This window comes from Eschrichtius robustus, chromosome 13, assembly GCF_028021215.1.
Source record: "Eschrichtius robustus isolate mEscRob2 chromosome 13, mEscRob2.pri, whole genome shotgun sequence".
In the NCBI taxonomy this organism is placed as follows: Eukaryota; Metazoa; Chordata; class Mammalia; order Artiodactyla; family Eschrichtiidae; genus Eschrichtius; species Eschrichtius robustus.
Genome location: NC_090836.1, coordinates 34,288,647 through 34,315,402, shown reverse-complemented (window position 1 = coordinate 34,315,402; position 26,756 = coordinate 34,288,647). Strand labels below are relative to the sequence as shown.

The 26,756-nt window shown below is 36.8% G+C and overlaps 1 protein-coding gene across 1 annotated transcript in view; it reads right to left on the bottom strand.

Moving 5' to 3' along the window:
- Positions 1 to 26,756, bottom strand: part of PDZRN4 (PDZ domain containing ring finger 4) — a 370,115-nt gene that overhangs the window by 154,717 nt on the left and 188,642 nt on the right. The gene's annotated exons all lie outside the window — the stretch shown is intronic.

Sequence of the window (26,756 nt, the reverse complement as noted above, 5' to 3'; positions counted from 1 at the left end):
CTATATTTAAAAATTAGATAAACACAATGCCTTTTCTGAGAAAAATTTCACATGCATATAGTATTTATGCTAATTTTATTAAAGTCATATATAATATTTCAGAAAGCTGACACTGGTAATATTTAAATTCTAATGTAATGCACATTGACTCCACTTATGATTCTATACTTAGAGTTCATAATATACAAAGGTGAACACAGACTTAAAAACTAAACTTAAATGTTTAGATAATAGAAGTAATGAATTTAATTTCATACTCTCACAATATATATATTGTATTGCAAGCTGGCATTTTTTGTCCCTTAAAGATATGCTGCAAACAGCTAAAGCAGATAATAAAAGAAAATTCCTTTTGTTCCTGTACTGACTTATCCACAACCTCTGCTAATTAAGAAGTATGTCCTTGTACCAGCACATCTTTAAACTGGACAGGATAGCAGGTGGGTTCCAAAGCAAAAATAATTACTTGGAAACTGATGACTCTGGTTAGGAATCACATTGGATCCTGAAGATTTTTAATTGCTCAACACTTATGGATAGCTACTTTTGGGGGTCCAATTTCCGAAAAGTGCTTTGTCAAATGTTTAGAATCGATAACAGGAAATGATTCTAATGAGTACTAATTGTTAACAAATTGGCTTTGCAACTAGCAACACCTCAACACCAGCAAGGAGCCAGGAGATGAGCAATCATCTGCTGCTTATCAGGCATTTCCCTTGGGAAGTAATAATCCGATTTTCTGGGCCTAATTTCACCTAACAGCCTGGATGAAAGCCAAGCTAAGAGAACTAGATGAAAGCGGCATCATAATTGAGGACCTGATGTGAACAAAGTTTACCAGGACTTCCTGCAAATTAGAAACCACTTGTAGTAAATATTAATTATTTTGATTCCTTTATGAAAAGGATATTTTCAAGGAAGTATTTGAGGGAACCTTTGTGAAAGTCAGTTGTGGCCACAAACAGATGCAACCTCCTTAGGCGCAGTTGTAAAATATATATGTTTGATGCTTTTTAAAATTTTAATTTTCTTTGAGTCTCTACACCACTTCCCATGAAGTGTTCTTATGCTAGAGATCACATCCTCAACGCAAGCACTGACTGTTTTTTGAAGGATTCTATATTGTTGAGCTGTGATAGAATTAATGACTCTCAGATGTTTAAATTCTGTGCTTTAAAAAGCCAGATCGGGCTTCCCTGGTGGCGCAGTGGTTGAGAATCTGCCTGCCAATGCAGGGGACACGGGTTCGAGCCCTGGTCTGGGAGGATCCCGCATGCCGCGGAGCAGCTGGGCCCATGAGCCACAATTACTGAGCCTTCGCTTCTGGAGCCTGTGCTCCGCAACAAGAGAGGCCGCGATGGTGAGAGGCCCGCGCACCGCGATGAGGAGTGGCCCCCGCTTGCCGCCGACTGGAGAAAGCCCTCGCACAGAAACGAAGACCCAACGCAGCCAAAAATAAATTAAAAAAAAAAAAAAAAAGTCAGATCAAGGAATTAGAATGCAGTAAGGCAAGGATGGTTCACTCATCTATCAGTGAAAGTGTTTGCTTCCTTCACTGATAAAAGTCTTTATACAACAGATTTTGAAAGCTAAGTAGGAAACAATCATTGAAGCTATGGTTGCTTATTGGGGCTTTCTTATAATATTTTGTAGTTGGCTTGTAAAGAAAAATTAAATAATCACAGCCTTAAAATATTTCCTTAGTCATAAAAAAGTAAAGAATGAACAGTGAAGGAAGAACTTTCAAATTAAAGCTATTCTTTCAGCAATAGCTTTCTTGGCTGTTTTTTTTACTCATTACTATTTCTGCTATTCTTTAATTTCTATCTTAGGAAGCAAGGGTAGCTTCTCCAATCATTTATCAAATGCTGCCCTTGGCCCATGCACCTTGGAAAGATTCCATCTTTTGCTCCTAATGGGTTCATCCTGGAGAATTGAAAGGTAATTTGAAAAAAAGAACTATAATTCCAAATTTCTCTAAATTTCAATAGAGAATGAGGGTTAGATTTTTCCAATGACTAAACTGTGAAATCTTGTATTAGAATATAAAGTATGAAGCAGATAGAGACAAATGAGTTAACCTGAACAATGTTTTAACAATGCAAATAGATTAGATGTTATCTGTTTTCGACAGTAATAATATGGAATAGTATGGGTTAAAAATAAACAGAGAATAGATGTTTATCTTCCCAAATATCCTTAGGAACAAATTCATCAAAGTGTAAAAATATATGTTGGGTTGGGTATATATTTCAAGATATAGTTGTTTATTTTAATTGCTTTTAATTTATGTTAGTTTACTCCCCTCAAACGCAGTGGCATTCAAAACAGGAGATGTTCATCAAGATCTGGACTGCTATATAAGAGGGCTCAGTGAGAAGTAAATGAAAGAAAGGAATCCAGCATTTATCTTGCTTTTCCTATATAAACGGTACCACTAGACTAACCAAATAGTAGATGAGAGGAAGTTTCTCTTTATAGAATTATGCCAGCTAACAAACCAAAAAAGGAATGATAGAGCATGCCCATGCCAGCAGCCCTTAATTATTTAATGGGCCTAGTAGTGAGAATTAATGGCTGCTGACGTGACACACTCATGCACACACACAGGAGATAACTGGACACTGTGTACCACCTGACAGAAGAAAACGACACCTTTCCAAAAGCGAGTCTTTCCCAAAGTTGAGCAAATTACATGGAATGGGGAGGACCAAGGAGCATGTTAAATTATGCCATGGAGATGCAGTCAGCCAAATTCAGACTGTGGGCAACTCAACATCAATAGATACACATTCCAGTTTCTGAGAGAGAGGGAGAGAGAGAGAGAGAGGAAGAGAGAGGGAAGAGGGGCAGGGAGCTAGAGAGAGGGAGATATGATGGCTAGGAAGTCTACGGATTAAAAACGACTTTAATGACATTTTATAAACAGACATTACTAAGTTATATGTTTGGGTATGCAAATCATTTGGGTGATAAAATGATAAATAAACCTAAGAAAATGATTACCAAAAAAGTCAAGAGGATGGTTACTCCTTAGGGGGAGAGAGGGTGCTGTGTTTAGGCGGGGACACCAGAAAGTTTCAGCGTGGCTAACAAAGTTCTAACTCCTGATCTGGGGAGTGGTTTTACTAGGTGGCCATGTGATAATTCATTTAATTGAGCTTTGTTTTATGTGTTTTCTATATTTTTGCTACATTTACAAGAAAAGATTTTAAAAACTAATTAACAAAGAGGGTGCACCTGTGTTCCATCCCTGGTGGTCAACACAGTACACAGTTGCAGGTCCTACCAGAGAGAGATGGACAGTCCAAATGTGCTTATTTTGAGCCACCGATCCCCTTGAGTCTGTGACAGCTGCCATCAGTTGCATATGATTCTTTCTCTATTGCCTTTGCAATGACTGGGGCTGTTTCTCCTATGTGGGTGTGGACGTTCGGTAAGTAACTCCACTCTCTGACCCTCTCTCTATCCTTGCCACAGTCATGTGTGGATCTTCTAACTAGGCTGTGACTACCTATCTTGACACCTAGTATACAAATTTCCACCCTAGTCTCAAACTTGCATTCATTTTAGGGATGTATCTGGGCACTTTTGAGTAGACACTTAGCTGCCTAACATTTTCTAAAGTTACTATCTTATATTCAATCACAAAGAACTGAGGCTCAGAGAGACAGGGACTTGCTCAAGGTTAAACTGAGTAAAGAGATCGGAACTCAGTTCTCCAATTACAAATTCTGTGGTTGAATTCGATAGCTAGTTTGCTGAGCTATCTCTCTTGTAGAGGAAGCTAGAGCTATATCAATATGCCTTTACATGATCCTGATGACAGGAAATGAAGGCTACCCCTTCAAAGTGCTGAAATGAAGTGAGAGAGAGAGAGAGAGAGAGAGAATGAACAAACCTTTAAAAAGATAGATATAGCCTGAAACAATGAAAGTGATTTGTAGTTAAAAATGTAAACTTTATCAAACTACCGAAAAAATTTTAACATGTCACAGCTAAATCACTTCAGTTAGCTAAAACCCCTCCACAGCCTTCATTGCGTGTGGTCCCCGAGTGCGCAGTAGAAAGTAGAAGAAATGACAATTCATCCCGGTTTGCCTGGGATTTCCCTGGCTTTTAGCTCAAAGTTCCCTATCCTGGAAGGCCTACAGTCTCGGCAAACTGGTCCCTGGAATGCACGCCTCTTTTTTCTGGCTCCAGCAAAGCCAAACAGCTGTATACGGGTCCCCATCTCTTCCTACTGTTGGCCCAGATTGTACTTCATCCTGCTTATTCTTCAGAAACACAAACCAAGCTATTGTGGTTCAGTTTAAATGCTCTCTCCTTCCTGGACTCTTGGAGTTGAAGTAGTGATCCCTTCAACTTGTGAATTCTCAGTGCATTTTATCTGTATCCATCTCAAGACACATAACACTTCTACTTTACATCATTTTTACATACATGCTTTACCCCTCTTATTGGACTATGAGACATGTGAGGACAGCAGTAACATAAGTCCTGGGCAACCTGAGATGAGTTGGTCAATTGATCTTTGACTTCCTCAAAATACTAGCCTGGTGTCTTTCACACTGCAGGTCTGCAATAGAGGCATAGTGAATGAATGACTGTTATTGGGATATGAGAACAGACCTGATTCTGGCAAAGTGACATACATTTGTGTTTCTACTCTATACCTAATTTCCAGGTGACATTTTTCCCCCATTAGGGCTGGTTCAAGAACATTAAGTCAAAGGACTGAAGAATCATAAGCATTAAGGTCGATTTAATCTGGTTCAATTCTATAAACATAAATTCGAGAATCCATGAAATAGACTTTTTTGTGCCAGGTACACAAATAAGTAAAGTATGATCACATGTGTTTTATCAGTTATTTCATATATATACATACTAGGTTATACTTTGTTCCACATATTAGTCACATATTCATTTATTTATTCCCCAAATATTTATTGGGCACTTATGTCTGGTGGTATAATAATGCAAGGTGTTCGAAATTATACATCATCTCATTTGATGTTTACAATTTCTCTGAAGTAAACGTGTCAGATATTATCCCTTATTTATTAATGCAGAAATTATTAGACGTTGAAATTCCCAATGCCGGGAGACATAGAGCCTTTGTCTTTTGGCTCTAAACCAGTGTTTTCTCCAGAACACTATGCAATATCAACTAATACCATGAATTTACAAAAATGCTTCTGTTGATAGTACACACGTGACATCCATTTGCTTAGTTACAGCTCCAAGGACCAGCGTGTAATGGAGTATCCTTTTCACACTGTAATCACTAGGTGACCATCTTCATTTTGTATCTACAATCATTGCTTGCAGAACTAAGAGTGCTTTACCAACTTATGAACTCCTAAGAATGTCAAGTTATTAGACTAGATTCCAATGGAAAGAAGGGTGTGGATTGCAAGGAATAGGACTAGGGTTCCATTTGAGCTTTGTTACTATTACCTGTGTCACTTTGTGCAACTTACATACTCTGAAATAATACTTACCTTGCAGGCTGATTGTGAAGATGGAATGAGATAAAATACATGAGAAGGGATTCATTAGCCATGAAGTATTTGGTCTATAATGGGGCAATGGTTCGGCATGGGTTCTAGAATCAGTCTGCCCTGGGTCAAGTCCCAGCTCCCCTAATTTCTATCTATGTGATGTTGGACAAGTTATTATTTTTTAACCTTCTCTGTTTCTTTGTTTCTCATCTCTAAAGCAAGGATAATAATAGCATCTACCAAACAATTACTGCAGGGGTTAAAGTTACTGTGATGATAATGTGTCATGTATACCTGCACATAGGCTGTACCCCCATCCCTACTGGCTACTAGTAATCATACAAGTAGTGTGGTAATGATAATAATGATCTCTGTTTCCAATTTCCAGGTTATCTATTTCTAATTTTTCTATCATAATAAATCTCTATTACATTATTTCACATTTACTTCATGGAAATATCATAGCCATACTTCTGTCCACCTTGTTTGCTATTGTACACTTGCATGTTGGTCATTCAACAACTTCTGAAAGGCTGTTTCCCAGCCCTTTGTATAACAGAAATAGTGGCGCATTTTGTAAATGCATAAAAATTTTTTCTGTGTAAAGAATGTAATGTAATACATTCAGAGTAATAACCCTGATGTTATATTTACTTCTTTTAATGCATAATGTGTAAATAATGTGAACATAAGTGTACAAGAAACTGATGATCACATCTGAAGCAAGATTCATACAACTGTGAAATAGGTAGTTCTTTGAGAAATTTAACGACTACTAATCTAGCCCAGTATAATATTGGCTTTCTTGATTTGATCATGTATAGGCCAATTGGCTATGTACATTCCAGGGTATCATGTTTTGGTAATGTCACGCTGTTTAGCAACGTCATGGATAGTATGTAGGGTTTCCCAGCACACTACCATCACCGTTTTTAGTTCTACAAAAGTGACCTAGTAAATGCTCAGCAAATCCTTTCGTTTACCAGAATTTCTTGAACACCATGATGGGTAGAGAATGGTGATAATTCTTACACATTTTTGCAAATAAAAGCTAACACTTATTTAACATTTTTTGTATACTAGTCATCATTCTGACACTATGTGTTATTAATTTGGTTTAATCCTCATGTCAACCCGCATAGGTGAGTACTATTAACCTCTTCTTTTGACATGGGTAGAAAATGGGTCACATTAGTAGTAAATGGGGGAGCTAGGAGTCAAACCCAAACAGTCTGGGCCCACTGCTTAATCAGTACTTCATACTGATTGTCACTCAGAGATAATCATCATTATGACAAATTCCTAGATGGTTAGAACAAGGCATTCTGGTGATGCTTGTAGCACACTGAGATGGAAGAATTTCCCCAAGGACCAGAAGTGTAGTCTACAATTAACTCCCAGGTTCCAAGTTGTATCCTCAAGCATGGCTGCATAAAATAGATTGAGTAAATCTAAGCAATTTCATAAACTTACTCCACTCCACTGGTGATGGAGGATTGCTACACTGAATATGTACCAACAACCATAGAATATCTTTCCTTCTGTAATAAATATTAATAAATATTAAATGCATTAATAGTAGGGCAGTCATGTCTCGATATTAAGAAATTATCAACAGTTGCTTAAGTAAATTTGGAGGTTTTGAGAAAAGTGAAGGTGTACAGATTTGCTGATGACTCCCAAATTTGAATCTCCAGGTTTAATTTCTCTCTTAAGCTTCAGAACCCCTTATTCATTGACTAATACATTAACATTTGGGTTGTCCATAGCACATTAAATTCAATTTATCAAAACGTAAGCCATAATCCTCTCCCTCCAAAACTGCTGCTTTACAAGTGTTCTGCATCAAAGAATGGCCTGACCATCCCCAGGGGCTCAAGTCTGAGGTCTGAGCATCTGCCTTGGCTCTTCTCTCTCCCTACACCTAATGACCAAGCACTGTCAACTTTAACTGCTACATCTCTCTTCCTTCCTTCCCAGACCACTCTCCCAGGTTCAGGCTACTACCTTTTCTCGGCTGGGTCCTTCATTCACTCAAGAGCATTTGGAGTTTAGAATCATATAAGGAACGACCTGATGGGTTTTTGCTTCTCTCTGCCTGCAAACACACATTTATAAGCCCTTCATTTTTAATTAAATTTTTAAAACATTGAAGTATAGTTGATTTACAATGCTGTGTTAGTTTCAGGTGTACAGCAAAGTGATTCAGTTATACATACATACATATTTTTTTCAGATTCTTTTCCCTTATAGGCTATTACAAAACACTGAATATAGTTCACTGTGCTATACAGTAGGTCCTTGTTGGTTATCTCCTTTATATATAGTAGTGTTTATATGTTGATCCCAAACTCCTAATTTATCTCTCCTCCCCCCTTTCCTCTTTGGTAACCGTAAGTTTGTTTGCTATGTCTGTGGGTCTGTTTCTGTTTTGTATATAAGTTCATTTGTATAATTTTTTGTAGATTCCACATATAAGCAAAATCATATATTTGTCTTTCTCTGTCTGGCTTACTTCTCTCAGTATGATAATCTCTAGGTCCATCCATGTTGCTGCAAACGGCGTTATTTCATTCATTTTTATGGCTGAGTAATGAACATTGGGTTGCATGTCTCTTTTCGAATTATGGTTTTCTTTGGATATATGCCCAGGAGTGGGATTGCAGGATCATACGGTAACTCTATTTTTAGTTGTTTAAGGAACCTCCATACTGTTCTTCATAGTGGCTGTACCAATTTACACTCCCAGCAACAGTGTAGGAGGGTTACCTTCTCTCCACACCCTCTCCAGCATTTATTGTTTGTAGATTTTTCGATGATGGCCAGTCTGACTGGTGTGAGGTGATACCTCATTGTAGTTTTGATTTGCATTTCTCTGATAATTAGTGTTGTTGAGCATCTTTTCATGCGCTTTTTGGCCATCTGTATGTCTTCTTTGGAGAAATGTCTATTAAGATCTACTGCCCATTTTTTGATTCTTTTTTTTTTTTTTTTGATATTGAGCTACCCCCAGTTCCCTGGCCCCTAACCTACCTATCTCTCTCTCCCCCTCTCTTCCCTCCCCCTCCAACATGCACACACATACACAAAAGAAAGTATAAAACAGAATATTGCTGCTCTAGGGGTGGAGAGTACAATTCTGTCAACACCACTCTTTAGGTCTTTTTGGTATCTCTCTTTTTTGACTTTAACAGAGTCTAGACTCTACTTTTCTATCTAGTACTGTGATATATACTCTCTCATCCTTGGATTCTGCTCACCTATTCAGTCATTATAATAATATTCAGATATATAAAGTTTACTCCTGGATCTTATGGAGTAAACTTTATAGTGAGAGGAAGCAGTAAATAAATAAATAGATAATCATTACGTAAAATATCCAGGCAAGTAAAGGGGTTATCACAGAGTGATGTGATGGTGAGTAATTGGGTCATCCTTCTTGGCTACTCTAGAGTCTGGAATATCTCTTTTATTCCCTGCCTGCTGACATACATGCATACATATAATCAAGTAAATATAAATTAAGAAAAATAAGGCAGGTAAGGGAATAGCAAGTAAAGAGATAGGCTCTTTTAATAGGGTTTTCAGGGTGTGAAGTTTTCTCCACCTTCAGGACCCTAGGAAATCAGTTATCTATTGTAGTCCTGGTATTTTCAGACCTACTTCATCCCATTGCCACTTTTTTCTATCATGAAAACGGCCTTAATATGGCTGTTTAAAACATTAGCATTACAAATCAATATGTTAATACCACATCAATTTCTGTTAAACTGATAATATAGAATGCCTGATTGTATAACAACTCTGGCTCAGAACACCTATCATCAGAATGAGTACCTGAGTTCTTTTAAGACTTTGAACTTATCTAGAAACGTCTTTCAACCTCACTCTAAAAAACTTCCTGGTACAAACTTGAACAAGTTACATATCCTTTAGGTGCCTCGATGCTCTCACTATGAAATAAGGATATTCACAGTACCTACCACAAAGGGATTGTGTGAACATGTGTCTTACCTGCAGCCTGCTCCATGTAGCTGCTCAATAAATATTGGCTAACATTATTATAGCTTACAATATCGTCTTGCTGAAGTGTCTAAATTCTGTTATTGTGAAGATATCCAAAAGAGAGGCAGCTATATTTTTGTTTTGTCTACCGTTTTTGCCTATGACTGGAAGGATACTTTGAAACATCAATTTTCACTGGGGAAAAGTTGGATTCCTCTAAGATTAAAAAATGGTTGATATCATAGTGTCTGGCAGCCAGGAAGGAGCAGAAAAGAACTACCTGGTTATGGGAGGTAGGACCTGGGCCAAGACATGGACCCTCTGAGTTCCACGAATATTTGCTGAGCACTTCCTCTTTACCATGCCCTGTGCAGGCCTCTAGAATGTGCTATACTTAAGTAGGCTCATTTGTGAGACTTTCTCAAGTGACACATGCACAAGCTCTAGTCCCAGGGCTTCGAGTCAGCAAATCTGGGATGAGACCTAGAAATACACATTTTCAAACAATCCACAGAAAATTCAGATATGTGCATCCCTTTCCCTCCTCAAAACCTAGAAGTAAGGTGTTAAACCAGACACTCTCTTGAATGCCTCCATCAGGAGAATTTCTATTATGGTTACTCATGTGATTATGAAGATCTTTGGGTCTTTGTTACTAATTTTAAAAAGTAACTAACATTTCCAAAGCACCTACTATGGCAAATGTGCTTTAAGTCTCACAAAAATTTTATGAGATATATATGGTTATTTTTTAACATAGAAACCTCAGGCTCAGAGTATTATGTGATTTGATGAAAGTCACACAGCTGGTAAGTGGCAAAGCTGAGGTTTAAATCCAGATGGGCTTTACTCTAAGACTGTGTCTTTTCCAATAAGATATTTCACTTCCCTCAGGAAGTAAGGCAATAGAGCCCACTTCATGTAGAACAGTGTCTTTGATGAATGTGCTGTGAACGAAGAGCTGTGGGAGGTAGGCTTGAATCAGAGTCATTGCCTCTTTTTGCAGTTCACCAGACATGTCTTAACTATGGGCTATGCCTATGAGCAATTCTTACCAGACCTGTGGCAAGGCTGGGTTTTAGCTTCTGGGAATCAGGTATGTGGTTAAACGTGAAGAACTCACCACCCCCTAGAGGGACAGTGAGTGGCCCAAATTAGAGATATTGGTGCCAGGCAAAGGGAATTAAGTGACTGCTTATTGGATTCTATGTTAATGAGATGATTTTCCATCATGCACCATAATTGATTAAGTAAAAGTATGAATCCATATACTCTTCTGAAAGATATGAGTCTTCTTTGATTTTCAGTATCTCTAGATACCAATTTCAACCTGTCTGGAGCTTAGTTGCTCCATATTTGAAATCTCTTTCAAAGAGTGATGACAAAACACTTAAGGTTATTGAGGTTATAAAGCTAATGGTATCAGAGGATAATGAAGGGTATACCTTGGAAATTGTGGTTTCAGGTTGGAATTCTTAAAATTGTTTTTGTTTTTAATCCAGCTATGTGTAAGCCTCTTTCTTAGTTAGCCTGAAGTAGACCCACAAGTCTAGTGATTAAATCCAGTGAGAAGGGACCACGTGTATCCACCACATGCCTACAAGCAAAACTCACCAGTGTAGTGGAGTCACATGGTGAATATAGCCTAGATCCCAGATTCACTACTTGGAGAAAGACATTCAGATGATCTTATAGACCTGCATCCAACTCTGTATGAAGGAGAGATGCATCTTTACTTCATTAAACCACTAAAGATTTGAAACTGTTACCCCAAAATAGCTTAGTATGACTAAGACTCAGAGACAGCACGTCTGAGTTCATGTATTTAAATAAATACACTTAGCATGAAAACGCTCAACTCATCATGACTCAATAACAAGTCATGATGGCTTCTGGGGACCTCTTAAGCAATTTTGTGTAAAGAAATATAGCAACATTACCTAGCATAATTGAATGAATATTCAGAAATATCAGTATAAAAATTGTCAGGTTTCCCAATAAGCCATCCAGATTTTCATCAGATCATTTGCTTAACCATAAAGATAAGCTATATTTTTTTGGAAAGAAGGGAGAATAAATCCAACATAAGGACAGTCTTATATAAGCAGACTAAATATATGCACAGTGTGATCACACAGCACTAATTACCCCTTGGAGCAAAACCTTGCCCATTTTAGAAATACTGATGTTCAGAGTGGCTTTGTGTCTTAATTGCATTAAGACAGCAACTTTGTATTACCAAACAAACATAGCATAAGTAAGTTAAGCTCATTTCTAATCAAGTGATGAATTATTTTTTAATAAAGGAGAGTAGGACCTGAAGGAAACCAGACACAGGATGGAATGGTTTTAGTATGGAGTAGGAATTTCCAGAGCATGATGAACTTCTCAACAGAGAGTAATGGAACAACATGGGCTTCAAAACCAAAAAATCATGGGTTTAAGGCCCAGCCCTACAATTTGAGCTGCAGTAGCATGCTTAACTTTCTGAGTCTTAGTTTCCCTTTGGGAAGCAGAGTTAATAGCTTTTGCCTTGTGGCATTGTTGATAGTATTACATGAAAAACTTGTTCCTCATATAAGACCATCTTTTCCTATCACAACTCCTAAGAGTCTTACTGCTTTCTGAATGGTTTGGATGGGTTACAATTACTAACTTGTTCAAAATCTTAACAGGTAAGGATGTTAAAATATCGACTTTTTAACTGCTGAGGGTGGAGAGGGCCTAATGGCAAGGTAAAGTAAAATCTTATGATTTTGGGAAAGACTCAATGTTATGAAACTAATATTAGAAGTTAGGAAACATTTTCATGGCAGTACGTCTCAAGAATATACAGTATTATGTGCAAAAGATCAGAGGTATAGGATTACACAAATTCAGTAAAATTTTGGGAAAATTTTTGTAGTAGAATGAAGCTTAAAGATTTATCTAACTTAAATCACTGCCGAGCAGTGCAAAAAACAAAACAAAACAACCCCAAAACCCAGAGTTGAGCCTATGTTGCTAATTTTTAGTGAACAAAGAGGAGTTGTTGAACAAATGAAATGAGGAGTAGTTCAGGAAAATCAGAATAAGCATACGTAAAAAGAGGGAAGCTACTGGAGGATAGGAGCTTAGCTAATCATGACTTGAATAAATGTCATATTGACAAATGAAATTCCCATTATGCATGTACGATGTGTGCACACATGCACAGAGATGGAGAATGAGATGTATATGTATATTTTGTGTGTATGGGTATATTCATAAAATTTTGGACACTAGTAATGATTTCTAATGGAGTTTATTACTGGAAATTTATTACAATAATGATAACCAACAAAAGTTCATTGAAGTGCCAGGCCATCTGCTAGGTATCTGTGAGACATAGCTCCTTTGAGAATTTATTTCATAATTTTTGCCATGTAATGGCAGATACACAATATTCTCTTCTAATATTAATTAGTAAAATGAAAATTAGTTATATTTATGTTGATTCTTTTTTTTTTGGTTTAATGATAAACCTATTTAACTATTTCCATAGGTGTAGCACATAAAATGATGTATAATTCAGTAAGAATAAAACTACAAATAAAAGCAAATTGATAACTCTGTCAGGCTCAAGAAATACCAAGGTAATGAGCCAAGAGATTCTAATTAAAAACCATCCGTTAAATTCATTTATTCATTCAACAAGTATTTATTGACACACATGGGTCCTCTGTTAACCTTAAATAATTAAATAAATAAATCATTAAAACAGAATTCTCAGTAGAGATATAGTATACTAATCACTGTGGGATATTAGCTGGTTGAGGGATCTATTTTATATATATATATTATTTACTTATAGATATATGATGCATGTATATGTATTTCATTGTTGGTAATTTTTGAGTATTTCTCAGAAAAAACATAAGATAGGATATATTTAGCGAGGAGTGATTTAAGTTAGATAAATCTTTAAGCTTCATTCTACTACAAAAATTTTCCCAAAATTTTACTGAATTTGTGTAATCCTATACCTCTGATCTTTTGCACATAATACTGTATATTCTTGAGACGTACTGCCATGAAAATGTTTCCTAACTTCTAATAAATAAATAAATTTTAATGGCTTAGCTTAGGAAAAATATATTTGTCAATCTCAGAGGAAATATTTGGGTCTCCATCAGTCATACAGTTGTAAAGTCTTAGCAGAAAACTAAAATAATGGCTTTGCTTCTAGGTCCCGTGTCTGCCAGCCAGACTTAGTCTCTTTCAATCTACTTAAAATTTAAAATGAATATAAAGTATACACATATTATACTTGCAAGCACGAAAATAGACAAAACTTAGAATAATTCTATTTCGAGAGTCAAGATCTTGATTATCTAAGCAGATAGTAAAATGTGACATTTTCAGCAAATTCCTCCCATGATAAATGACCCTTTGTAAAACTGAAAGACATACCGTAACTCAGTGTTAAGGTTGCTATGGTAAAGCATGCCTTCTGGACACAATTCCTCATTTCCAAATAACTGTGTCTTATCTACCACAAGGTAACCAATTTCTTCCTTTAAATACATAAAAAAAGCATATCTATACTTAACTATACTTTCCCAAAGTTGAAATTTCACCAAAAATGTTGGATGCTTTACAACAAAGGATGTTAGCTTTTACAAATTTGATGGTTGTCAATATTTTCCTATATACAGACTAAGAAATTTATTCATTGAACTTTTATTTGTATGTGGGCTGTGTATACTGCTGGACTCTAGGAAGAAAAGGCAAAGTTCCAAACCAGTAACTAAAATTTACAGTTTTCTTCATGTACGTATGAAGAAAGTCCCATTTACATTTCCTTCTGAATATCTCTCAGCTCTACTCTCATGTCGACATTTTTCTTTCTTTTTTTTTTTTTTTTAACATCCTTATTGGAGTATAACTGCTTTATAATGGTGTGCTAGTTTCTGCTTTATAACAAAGTGAATCAGCTATACATATACATATATCCCCATATCTCCTCCCTCTTGCATCTCCCTCCCACCCTCCCTATCCCACCCCTCTAGGTGGTCACAAAGCACCGAGCTGGTCTCCCTGTGCTATGTGGCTGCTTCCCACTAGCTATCTATTTTACATTTGGTAGTGTGTGTACGTCCATGCCACTCTCTCACTTCATCCCAGCTTGCCGTTCCCCCTCCCCATATCCTCAAGTCCATTCTCTACTAGGTCTGTATCTTTATTCCCGTCTTACCCCTAGGTTCTTCATAACCTTTTAATTTTTTTTAAGATTCCATATATATGTGTTAGCATACGGTATTTGTTTTTCTCTTTCTGACTTACTTCACTCTGTATGACAGACTCTAGGTCCATCCACCTCACTACAAATAACTCAATTTTGTTTCTTTTTATGGCTGAGTACTATTCCATTGTATATATGTGCCACATCTTCTTTATCCATTCATCTGTCGAAGGACACTTAGGTTGCTTCCATGTCCTGGCTATTGTAAATAGAGCTGCAATGAACATTGTGGTACATGTTATGTCGACACTTTTTACTGCAATCAACCAAGGTGAAATTATCATCATCTAAACTGTGCAAAGCTGGCCCCATTGCATACGCCCTGCCTCCTCCAGCAGCTCACACAACTTTCTTAGTTCATCTGTAATACAGGTAGATTTTAAAATACAAACTGGATCGGACCACATCCTTACCTTAAGGCTTCAGTAAATTCCTGGTGTCTTAAGACTAAATGCCTAAATCCATAACAGTGTTTTGCAAGGCCCAGCATGATTAACTCTATGCGTTTCCATTCTCAGTTCTTGCTGTTCTCTTCAGTCATAGCCTTCATTCAAGTCTTCAAGTGTGCTCTGCCCTAATCCCCGCAACCTCAGGACCTTTGACTACGCCAGTCCTGAACGAAAACCCCTTTTCTTTGTCTCATGAATACCTACTCATCTCACAATGTCTTCTGGGACACCCTTCCTTAGGCTCAAAATGAGATTATTGTCAGTTAGACATCACTGTAGCAGTCTGTATTTTTCCACCATGGAAGTTATCATAGTTTTAATTATTTTTGTGGAAATTTAATTAATACTTATCTTCCTAAGTAAGCTCTTACTTCTAGATTTTTAAGTTTTAGATATTATGTTTTGATATTTTACAATGAACAATGAATATTTAGCCTTTTACTCCCCTTCCAACTCTCTGATATTAATTGTTATATCACATTCTTTGTTTAAGTCAATATTTAGTCATTACTTCACATATATATCACAGCCGAGCCCTGTGGTATATTCTGATTACATTTCCTTTCTTACACAATGTCTTGTTTTTCCTCTTTTTTGTTTGTTTACTCGTATGTATCTATGTTATCTCTACAACAGAGACTGCTAGTTGTCATTTGCTATCACACATCCCTTCTTCCAAAGTAAAAGAACTTCCAACTTCTAACTTGGTACATGATTACCCAAAAGCCATTTCTCAAGGGCAGCCATGTTTCTGATCAATGCTATGCAAGTGACATGTCATGTGGCAATTCCCAGGAACCTTCCTAAAATCACTGCTGGCTCATACCCTTTGTTCATTTTTCTTCATCATCCCTTTCTCCTTCCTGCCGTCTTTCCAGCAGAAATAAAGTGGACATGATGACTGGAGATGAAGCAGTCATTTGGACCATAACACGACCTTGGGAATGGAAGCCAGGTATGCCCATATATGTGGTTCAAGGGGGTCTGCTGTGACTGATACATTACACATAAAATTGTATTTTTGTATACCCAGATATGGTGGGAAATATCTGTAGGAAGTATTAGATTTTCAGTGAGGGAACTATAACCCTAGAGATATCAATTAAAGTTGGTCTAATGCAATCTCTTTATTTTACAGCTAAAGAAACTCCCCCAGAGAGATAACTTGTCTTACCTAAGATCATAGAGAAATGAATAGCAGATATTGGACTAGCTTGAGATCTTAGGCTCTTGGCCTTCTTTTCTAACCTTTCTCCTCAACTTCTTTGTCTCCTGTTAACCAGCAGAGTTCCTCTGAGCTATTATAACCTGGGAGAAAAGCTGCTGATTCCATTAAGAACTGAAATTAATAGGGGAAGAAAGTGAAACTAGAAGGACATAGCTACTCTATTTTGTTTACCTATAGGGCCTTGTGAAGAATTAACTAGGTTTAAATAAATGTCTTTTGATGTCTTTTACTTGAAATAGCATTCCTGCTTCAATTAAGCAGTATCCAGTGAAGCAATAAACCAATAGAATAAAATAAGCCAGAATTTGCTTACCCTCCAAGTTCTTTAACATGCTGAAAAGTCAACCCCATGATGCAATGTCTGTGCTTTGGTTGATGAGTGCCCAATAAATGAGGAATCAATTGATTTTTTGTCAGCCAGTGAGAGAAGTCAGTCTGATCAATGCTATTTCTCATTCACAGGTGTGAGTTTTACTAATCTGACCCATGACTAAAAATAGAGAAACACCAGGGGAGGTAGTGTATCTCTAACGTGGCATGTGGGACTGCCATCTTTCTACTTCCTCTTCACATTTCTGTCTTAAATGGGAAGATGAAGGAAGTGGGGCTAGAAAGGAAGACTGGTGCTGCAGATAGGATAGCTGTACTTACATCAGGGGGTAACGCTGGTTTTGTTTGTTCTCACTTTCTAGGCATTAGGTTGGGAGAGCATAGGCTCCCCTTGTATGACATTTCCAACCGGATATGACCAACCCTTTCCCAGGTAGCTTCTATGGGCAACAGTGAAAGAGGCACTTTCTCATGTTATGTCATTTAATCCTGACAACAGCCTTCTCATCTTTAAAGATGAGGAAATTAAGGCCAAGAGAGATTCAACAGTCAGAGCCATTAAGCCAAAACAGGATTCCAAGTTAAATCAGTCTTCCTTTACATCTCACTGCAGCATTCTTCCTCCTAGACAGGGTACCAAAGAGAATACACTTCCTGACCTCCTAAATGCTAAAGAAAAGTCTGTATCAATTAAATTACGAATATGACAACTTTTTAAAATTTCACTTCAGCCTAGGCCAAGAATACATTAGAAGGCTCAATAGTAAAATGGTGTAGCACTAGATATGTTAACTATATCTGCCTATGATAAAGAATTCCAAGTAGTGGCTTGTATTTAAAGGCTGAGTTATTAGGCAGAAGTTTCAGAATAGCCATTTTTATCTTTTTAATTATGTGTGTGTATATGTATTTTCCAAGATATGAGAATATAGAGGGTTTTTAGGAAGTCTTATGCTTATGGTTGTCAAGCAAAAACACTAAAGAAGGCTGTACATTATCATGCCCAACAAAACATGAAAAAAGAGTATTAGAAATTCTTCTGAAAGAAAACGTGTGTCATTGTTCACATTTTTACAGTGTTTAATTTTCTCAAGAAGGTAGAAAGTTGAAGTGGAAGTTTTTATACTGTTATGGGTTGAATTGTGCCCCCCCAAAAACTATGTTGAAGTCCTAACTCCCAGTACCTCAGAATGTGACCTTATTTGGAGATAGGGTCATTGCAGATGTAATCAGTTAAGATCAGGTAGAGTGGGCCCCTAATCCAATACGACTGGTGTCCTGAGGAGAAGACAGTCATGTAAAGACACAGGGAGAAAGCATGTAAAGACGGAGGTGGAGATTGGACTTATGCTGCTACAAGCTAAGGAATTACGAGGCTCTACCAAAAGCTAGAAGAGACAAGGAAGGTTCCTTCCTCAGACGCTTCAGTAAGAACATGGTTAAGCTGACACCCTGACTTCAGACTTTTGGCTTCCAAAACTGGGAGGCAACAAATTTCTGTTGTTTTAAACCACCCAATTGCTTCAAATGGTAAAGTGCCTAATTCTAAAACACATTCTGAGGAGGTTCTTAAAAAAGACTAGAGGGGCTTCCCTGGTGGCGCAGTGGTTGAGAATCTGCCTGCCAATGCAGGAGATATGGGTTCGAGCCCTGGTCTGGGAATATCCCACAGGCCGTGGAGCAACTGGGCCCGTGAGCCACAACTACTGAGCCTGCGCATCTGGAGCCTGTGCTCCGCAACAAGAGAGGCTGCGACAGTGAGAGGCCCACACACCACGATGAAGAGTGGCCCCCTCTCGCCACAACTAGAGAAAGCCCTCGCACAGAAACGAAGACCCAACACAGCCAAAAATAAATAAATAAATAAATAAATAAATAAATAAAAATTTTTTAAAAATGTATTTTCTAAAACAAAAGCATGGTAAATCCCTTTATATAAAGGCTATAGATGATTCTTTTTAATATTACTAACTTCAACTTTTATTATATTTCTTTCTTCAATTAATTTTTATTGGAATATAGTTAATTTACAATGTTGTGTTAGTTTCTGCTATATAGCAAAGTGAATGAGTTATACATATACATATATCAACTCTTTTTTGATTATTTTCCCATATAGGTCATTACAGAGTATTGAGTACATTTCCCTGTGCTATACAGTAGGTTCTTATTAGTTATCAATTTTATATATAGTAATGTGTACATGTCAGTCCCAATCTCCCAATTTATCCCTCCCCCTCCTTGGTAACCATAAATTTGTTTTCTACGTCTGTGACTCTATTTCTGTTTTGTAAATAAGTTCACTTGTACCATTTTTTTAGATTCCACATATAAGTGATATCATATGATATTTGTCTTTCTTTGTCTGACTTACTTCACTCAGTATGACAATCTCTAGGTCCATCCAAGTTGCCGCAAATGGCATTATTTTGTTCTTTTTTATGGCTGAGTAATATTCCATTGTATATATGTACCACTTTTTTTTTAACATCTTTATTGGAGTATAATTGCTTTACAATGTTGTGTTAGTTTCTGCTGTATAACAAAGTGAATCAGCTATACCTATACATATATCCCTATATCCCCTCCCTCTTGATTCTCCCTCCCACCCTCCCTATCCCACCCCTCTAGGTGGATACAAAGCACCGAGCTGATCTCCCTGTGTGATGCAGCTGCTTTCCACTAGCTATCTATTTTACATTTGGTAGTGTATATATGCCAATGCTACTCTCTCACTTGGTCCCAGCTTACCCTTCCCCCTCCCCGTGTCCTCAAGTCCTTATCTACATCTGCATCTTTATTCCTGTCCTGCCCCTAGGTTCATCAGAACCTTTTTTTAAAGATTCCATATATATGTGTTAACATACGGTATTTGTTTTTCTTTTTCTGACTTACTTTACTCTGTATGACAGACTCTAGGTCTATCCACCTCACTACAAATAACTCAATTTTGTTTCTTTTTATGGCTGAGTAATATTCCATTGCATATATGTGCCTCATCTTCTTTATCCATTCATCTGTTGATGGACACTTAGGTTGCTTCCATGTCCTGGCTATTGTAAATAGAGCTGCAATGAACATTGTGGTACATGACTCTTTTTGAATTATGGTTTTCTCAGGGTATATGCCCAGTAGTGGGATTGCTGGGTCGTATGGTAGTTCTATTTTTAGTTTTTTAAGGAACCTCCATGCTGTTCTCCATAGTGGCTGTATCAATTTACATTCCCACCAACAGTGTAAGAGGGTTCCCTTTTCTCCACACCCTCTCCAGCATTTATTGTTTGTAGATTTCCACTTCTTATCTCTATTCTTACATTTAGAAATATAATCAACCCTCTTTTTTCTTTCTTTCTTTCTAATTGGAGTGTAGTTGCTTTACAACGTTGTATTAGTTTCTGCTGTGCAGTGAAGTGAATCAGCTATATGTATACGTATATCCCCTCCCTCTTGGACCTCTCTCCCCACTCCCACCCATCTAGGTCATCACAGAGCAGCAAGCTGAGCTCCCTGTGCTATACAGCAGGTTCCCACTAGCTATCTATTTTACACATGGTATTATATATATGTCAATCCTAATCTCCCAGTTCGTCCCACCCTCCCTTTCCCATCCTGTGTCCACATGTCCGTTCCCTTTTAAAAGGAAAACTATTTGAAGTCAAAATTTATTGCATAATATAAATAGTTTGTTTTTGATACCACTTGGATTCCAGTCATATACTCAAGTAGCTTGGAACATTTATTTGAAGAAGTTTTTCGAATAAAGCTACCATATGTTTTCATTTTTCAATTAAGCAAGCATCAATAATAGAAATGAATATTCTTCAGTCCCAAAAGTAATAATGAGAGAAAATATGGAGAGATAGAATGAGGGAAGAAAGTTCAAGAGTGAGAAGGAAGGAAGAGAAAGAGAGAAGCAAACAGTAAATTTGCTCAATAGATCTTTGAAAATTCCAAAAGATACCAGATTGCTTATGGGGAAAAATGTATAAAATTCTGACTTAAAAAGTCTTCAGTAAACCTCAGGTTTCGATTAAAAGGGTCTTATAATCTTTCTGTTTTATGTGCTCATATTCAGCACAGCTCTTCAGAGAAGTACTCCTCCTTTGGATAAAATACCATGTTCACTTTCAAAGACTTCATCTTTTATGTTGAAAAGATGATGTTTTAATCAGCTCCCATACTTGCACTTTGACAACACTTGAACTCTGTAAACTTACAGAATCACAGCTCCCCATATGATAGCAGTACTTCACTGGAAATGGCTTAAAATAAAAACCTGTTGTGCTGAAAAGAAAGCAATTTACAAACATCTTTATCTTTATATTTCAAAATTCTTCTAATTTGAAAACACTCAGTTTTCCATATGTGCAAATCAGTATCTTCCAAAAGTTTCCATGAATGTGAAATATCCCTTTCTTCATAGAACACAAAATGCTTAATTCTTCTCTTCTACTCGCTTCATGGTCTCAGTTCATCATGCTTTCTTGTTTATAATATCCATTTACTAAAGTTATTCCTGTCATTTTTTCCAGTTGATAAATACTGTCAAGGTAATTATTAAATGTACATTTCTTTACTCAGCTAACTGGCCTTATTATTAAACCTCACACTCTAAAAACTAATTGTATGTAAAGCCAACACGCTGCATGTTTAAGAATTTTAATTACTTTTTTATATCACTTTGTATTCTGTACATAACAGCCAGGTAACATAGCTTCTACAATGATAAGCGGTTTAATTAGAAAGCTAAGATAAGAAAAATGCCTTTTACATTAACGAATTTGTTCATGCCAGTCACGTGATAACTTGGACTCGTCTTTTCTTGCAGAATTTTACAATGTAAAACGTTAATATTAGGTGAACCTTACTTAGCAATAGTCTAGCAAAGGCTTTGCTAATATGCCATTGGTTCTTTCTCTTTTGTATATTTAAACACTGCAGTTGTAATTAGATTGCAGAACCGAACCTGCCTTTAATCTTTGTGCCAGGCCAAACAAACAAGTTCTTTCTCACACTCCTAACCTGGCACGAGAATCACAAATGTAAGTAGACGCAAAGTAGACGCAGATGTAAGCTGTGCGCTGCCAATAGCATGCCTGCCCTTTCCACAAACTGTCTCAGAGGACAGCCATTGATTTCCTAGTTATTATGAACATGAAATTATTGAATGACAGATGATAGAGTGTTAGGTCCTACAAGTATTTTCCCAAATGGGTTATCTAGCCAGGGTTGCCATGGTAACTCTGCTATTTGACAGACCTTCCCACAAAGAACCCTTTGCTCAGAATTCAGCATCAAATAGCTCTCCGCTTACTACAGGCTCCTGTTATATCACAGAACTTAGAAGCTTTCATATAAAGAAAAGAAGGGTTTTCTTGCTGGGTGAGTCCACTCTGGTCCAAAGTACTAACCTAAAACCAAGCTGAGATATTTTAGCTCAGTTTTTTTCCCAAGTGGATGAGGACTTTGCCAAGGGCTGGACACTGTACCATTAACAAAGGCAGTGTTAATTCATAGAAGATAAATTAATGGTTCTGAGAATACAGGGTCCATGGGGAATTTAAGTTCTGCATCACAACACACAGCTCATTAGGAGGAACGAGGCTCACAAATCAGGCAGTTTTGCATCATCTAAAGGTTGTAGCATTTCTTGTCAGTGCAATATTCACACTGTGAAGACAGAGTAGGGGTTGCATTTTTCTCTTTTATTTTTTTGTTGTCACATACAGAAAATAAAATAAAATAACACTTTCAGATGAAAATAGTCTTTCTAAATAAAATATTTTAAAAGGTAATTTTTCTAGTTGACGTGTCTCTTCTTAACTTTTGGCTTTACACTCGGCATTTTGGCCATGAGAGGTTTACATGCTGGTATTTTTAAGATGAGTTACCCGGGGTGAGTGTAAAACCATAATTTCATATCAAAACAACTAATTAAGGACATCATAATAGCTTGGTCAAGATGAAGGGAGCTACCCTGCTGCCGCAAGTAAACTTTGATTTTTTTCTTTTCAACTTCTCCATTTCCTCAGTTTCTTTTCTTCTTGCTAAATATAACTTTGCTCTCAAAAGACATTCTGGAAATGCAGAGCTTTAGTATTCTTACTCAAGAATACTTTGTTAGACTTATCTAACACTTGTATTTTAGTTTTTCTGAAGAATGTATCATCACTCAAAGGGAACAGCAGTTAGATTGAATTTTACATCCATTCAATGTTTTATAGGTGAAATTCCACAGGAATGGATACCAAAGATCACATTCTTCACATGTAGTAGCAACTCATCTTCAAGTTCCTATCCAAATTCTCCAGAGATGCCCAACACCGGTTTTATGACATTTTATAATCTTAAGGAGAGAGATCCAAAACAAAATTAATTTTAATTCATCTTGAGCTAAGAAAAAATGCCACATTCAACATTTTTTTCTTATATGGAGGAAACTCAAGCAAGTAATGATAGTATGTCATGTTTCTGATCATTTTGTACTAATTAGTTTTAATCAAATTTATTAATCTACAGTAGAGATTTAAAATAAAATAGAAGTCTAAATAAACCACAGTTTAGGCAGAGTGTTTGCTATTACAAATTTCAATTAACCTGAATCACAGGAAATTCAATTTTACATTTGTACATGCTGATAACAAACAAATCTCTCTCTCTACAGATTTCTACTCAGAGCTCCAAACCAACATAGCCAATGGTCTACTGGGTATTTCTATTGGGATTTCTACTGGGATGACCAAAAAGACCCTTCAAATTTAATATGTTCCATCCTGAACTCATTGAATTAATTGAATTTCTCTTCCTTGCCCTTACCATTTCCCCATACCAATAGCTGTCTTCTATACTACAAAATGGTAGGTTTATAATACGATGACTATTGTATTTTGTTGCATTTTATTTGCTTTGGTTTATCTGAAAATTGTGAAAACTCTCAGAAGATGGAGAAAACAGAGTTTTCTATGTGTAGAGCTAGTGGGGTTTGGGCTGGTACATGAATACGTCAAAGAGGTTAAATCCTGGCCTTTCACAGTATGCAATCAATAGATTTCTCCCAAGATTGAAAAACCAATGTGCAGCAATATAAGCAAAATATTTAGGAACATGGAGGAAATATCAGAAGAAATATGTAGAGGTCTGGGATGTGGGGATGAGATAGACCATGGGACTCCTCTTTTTCACTACAAGCCTTGTCATATATTTCAGTTTTTTAGCCATAAACATGTACTTTGAAAGAAATAAAACCCATCTTTTTTAAACCTAAAAAAAAGGTAACATCATTCACCCAACTGCCCATCCTAGAACTGGGGTGTCATCTGTGTTACCTCTCCTTGCCTCATTCTCTACATTCAATCAGTTACCAAGTGCTATTCATACCATCGAATTAAAATCTCTCATATTGCTCAATTCTTCTATCTTAGTCCAAGGCCTTCATGATCTTTCCTAGATCATGGTAGATCATGATAGACTCAGTCTCACTGTCCAATACAGACTCTATAAGGCAACCAAATTAATCTTTATAAAGCATAAGTCTGGTCAGGTCATCACTTCTCTGCTTTAAACATTCTAATGTTTCTCCATTGCCTTCAAGACACAGTTTAATCATCTTAAACAGCATGCAAGACCCTTCACGATCCAAACTTCACTAACATTTCAGTCTTATTCTTAGTCACTTCAGGATGTATTTTCTCTAAACTCTGGTAAGATTGAACTTTTTTTTTTTTTGTGGCAAATCATATATTTGACAAGTTCTAGTATCTAGAATATATAAAGGGCTCTTACAACTCAACAACAAAAAGATAAAACAACTCAACTTAAAAGGGCAAAGGACTGGAATAGATATTTCTCCAAAGTAGACATATGAGTGGCCAACTGAACTATTTTTTAGGTTCCTGATTAGTACATGAGTTCTTTTGCCTCCAAGTCTTTTCATGTATTGTTTTCTTTGTGGTGTAGGATATTTTAAAATATCAAAATATTCTTTGCATACTCAAGAGTTTGCATACTCTTGAGTTCTTTGCCTACTCAACCCCTTGTACCTCTTTGTTGTCCCCACCTTTCAATTAATGTGGATAACTCCCTTTTTTTATTCTAAGAAGGAATGATACAGTAGTAGGTCAAGAAGTTGAAAAAAAAAATTAAAGAATACATTCTTGGCATTTAAGTTTCAAAGTTTAATCTTGGGGATGTGACAGACAGTAAACAGGGGGGAAAAATCATAAACTAGACAATGTATTTTAAGAGAATTCTTTGAAGAGCAGCAGAGAAGTAAGTGAAAGAGAGCTACACCTGAAATTGTCCATCACATTGAATGAGGATATTAGGAACGATGACTCACCTAAACTGTCAATTGAAAACCAGGTCAGAATGAGGAGTGCTCAGCAGATAATAGGTAGATTAGAAGAACACATGGAAGATCAGATCCGAAACCATTTTCTTTTTTTTCAGTTTTATTGAAATATAATTGACAAATAAAATTGTAAGATATTTAAAGTGTACATGATGATTTAAATATGTATACATTAGTAAAGGATTTCCCCCATCAAGTTAATTAACACATCTATCACCTCACATATTTACCGTTTAAAAATCTTCTTTGGTGAGAACATTTAAGTTTTACTCTCTTAACAAATTTCAATTAAATATTACAAACCATAGTCACCATGTTATACATTAGATCCTGAGACCTTATTCATCTTAGAGCTTAAAGTTTGTACTCTTTTACCAAATTCTTTCTATTTCCCTCACCCGCCCCCCCACCCCCCCATCCTCTGGCAACTGCTTTTCTACTTTCTGTTTCTATGAGCTGGATTTTGTTTTTAGATTCCACGTGTAAGTGATACCATGCATTATTTATCTTTTTCTGTCTGGCTTATTTCAGTTAGCATAATGCCCTCCAGGTTCATCCATATTGTGACAAATGAAAGGATTTCCTTCTTTTTAAAGGCTGAATAATATCCCTGTGTGTGTATATCTATCTATCTATCTATCTATCTATCTATCTAATCTATCTCACATTTTCTTGATCCATTCATCCACTGATGGACACTTAGGTTGTTTCCATACCTTGGCTATTGTGAATAATGCTGTAATGGGCAAAGGTAAGTAATACATAAGATACTGACCCTGCCCTCAAAGGGCTTAGTATTTTCTGTTAATGTTTTTCTTATACAAAATAGAAAATAATCTTTTCATCTCTGATTAATCTCTGCTGATCAAAATCATCGACAATCCTGATTTTTGAGAGAGTATTAGTGCTCAATAAATTCAAATACTTTTGATGCTCCAGGGTGAGAGGAATGGGAAGAAGTTAGGACTGTAGTAATAAGGGAGGGGCCCATCCACTGGGCATAAGACTTATATACTGACCTCAAGGGGTGCAGAGAATTTTTTACATGAGAGAGAAAGGAGGAATAGGCCCCATAGTTGAAGGGCACAAAATGTGCAAGGGCCCTGAGGAATTTAAGGTTTCAAAAAGTGAAGAGGGTGGACTGTTTCTGGCTGAAGCATAGTTTGGGGAGAACTTTAGGAGATTCGATTTAAGATGAAAGTCAGAGACAGAGTCATTTTGTGATAGCCTATAGACTTTGGACTTCATCTTGCAGATAATGCAGTTGGTATTAAGGAAAGTGGCATGCTTGGGTTTATGCTGGCAAGGAGAAATTCTTGCCACACTGAAGAGACTGGAGGACATAATCCATAAAGAGGCTATTAGAACAAGCTAGATAAAGTATGAGGAGAGCCTGCCTAACAGTGGGGAGTGGGAGTGGCAAAGAGGCGATGGATTTAAGAAGCCCTGTGAAGGCAACAATCTGTCTCAGTAAAGAAAGCTGAGTCAAGGGAGAAAGAAGCTGAGGGACAGTCTGAGATTTCTGATGGGATGACTAATGGACAGTGAATGCATGTAAAGAAAGCATTTTGTAACTTACACATTCATAATAAAACTAATCAGTTTAGCACATGGCACAATATAA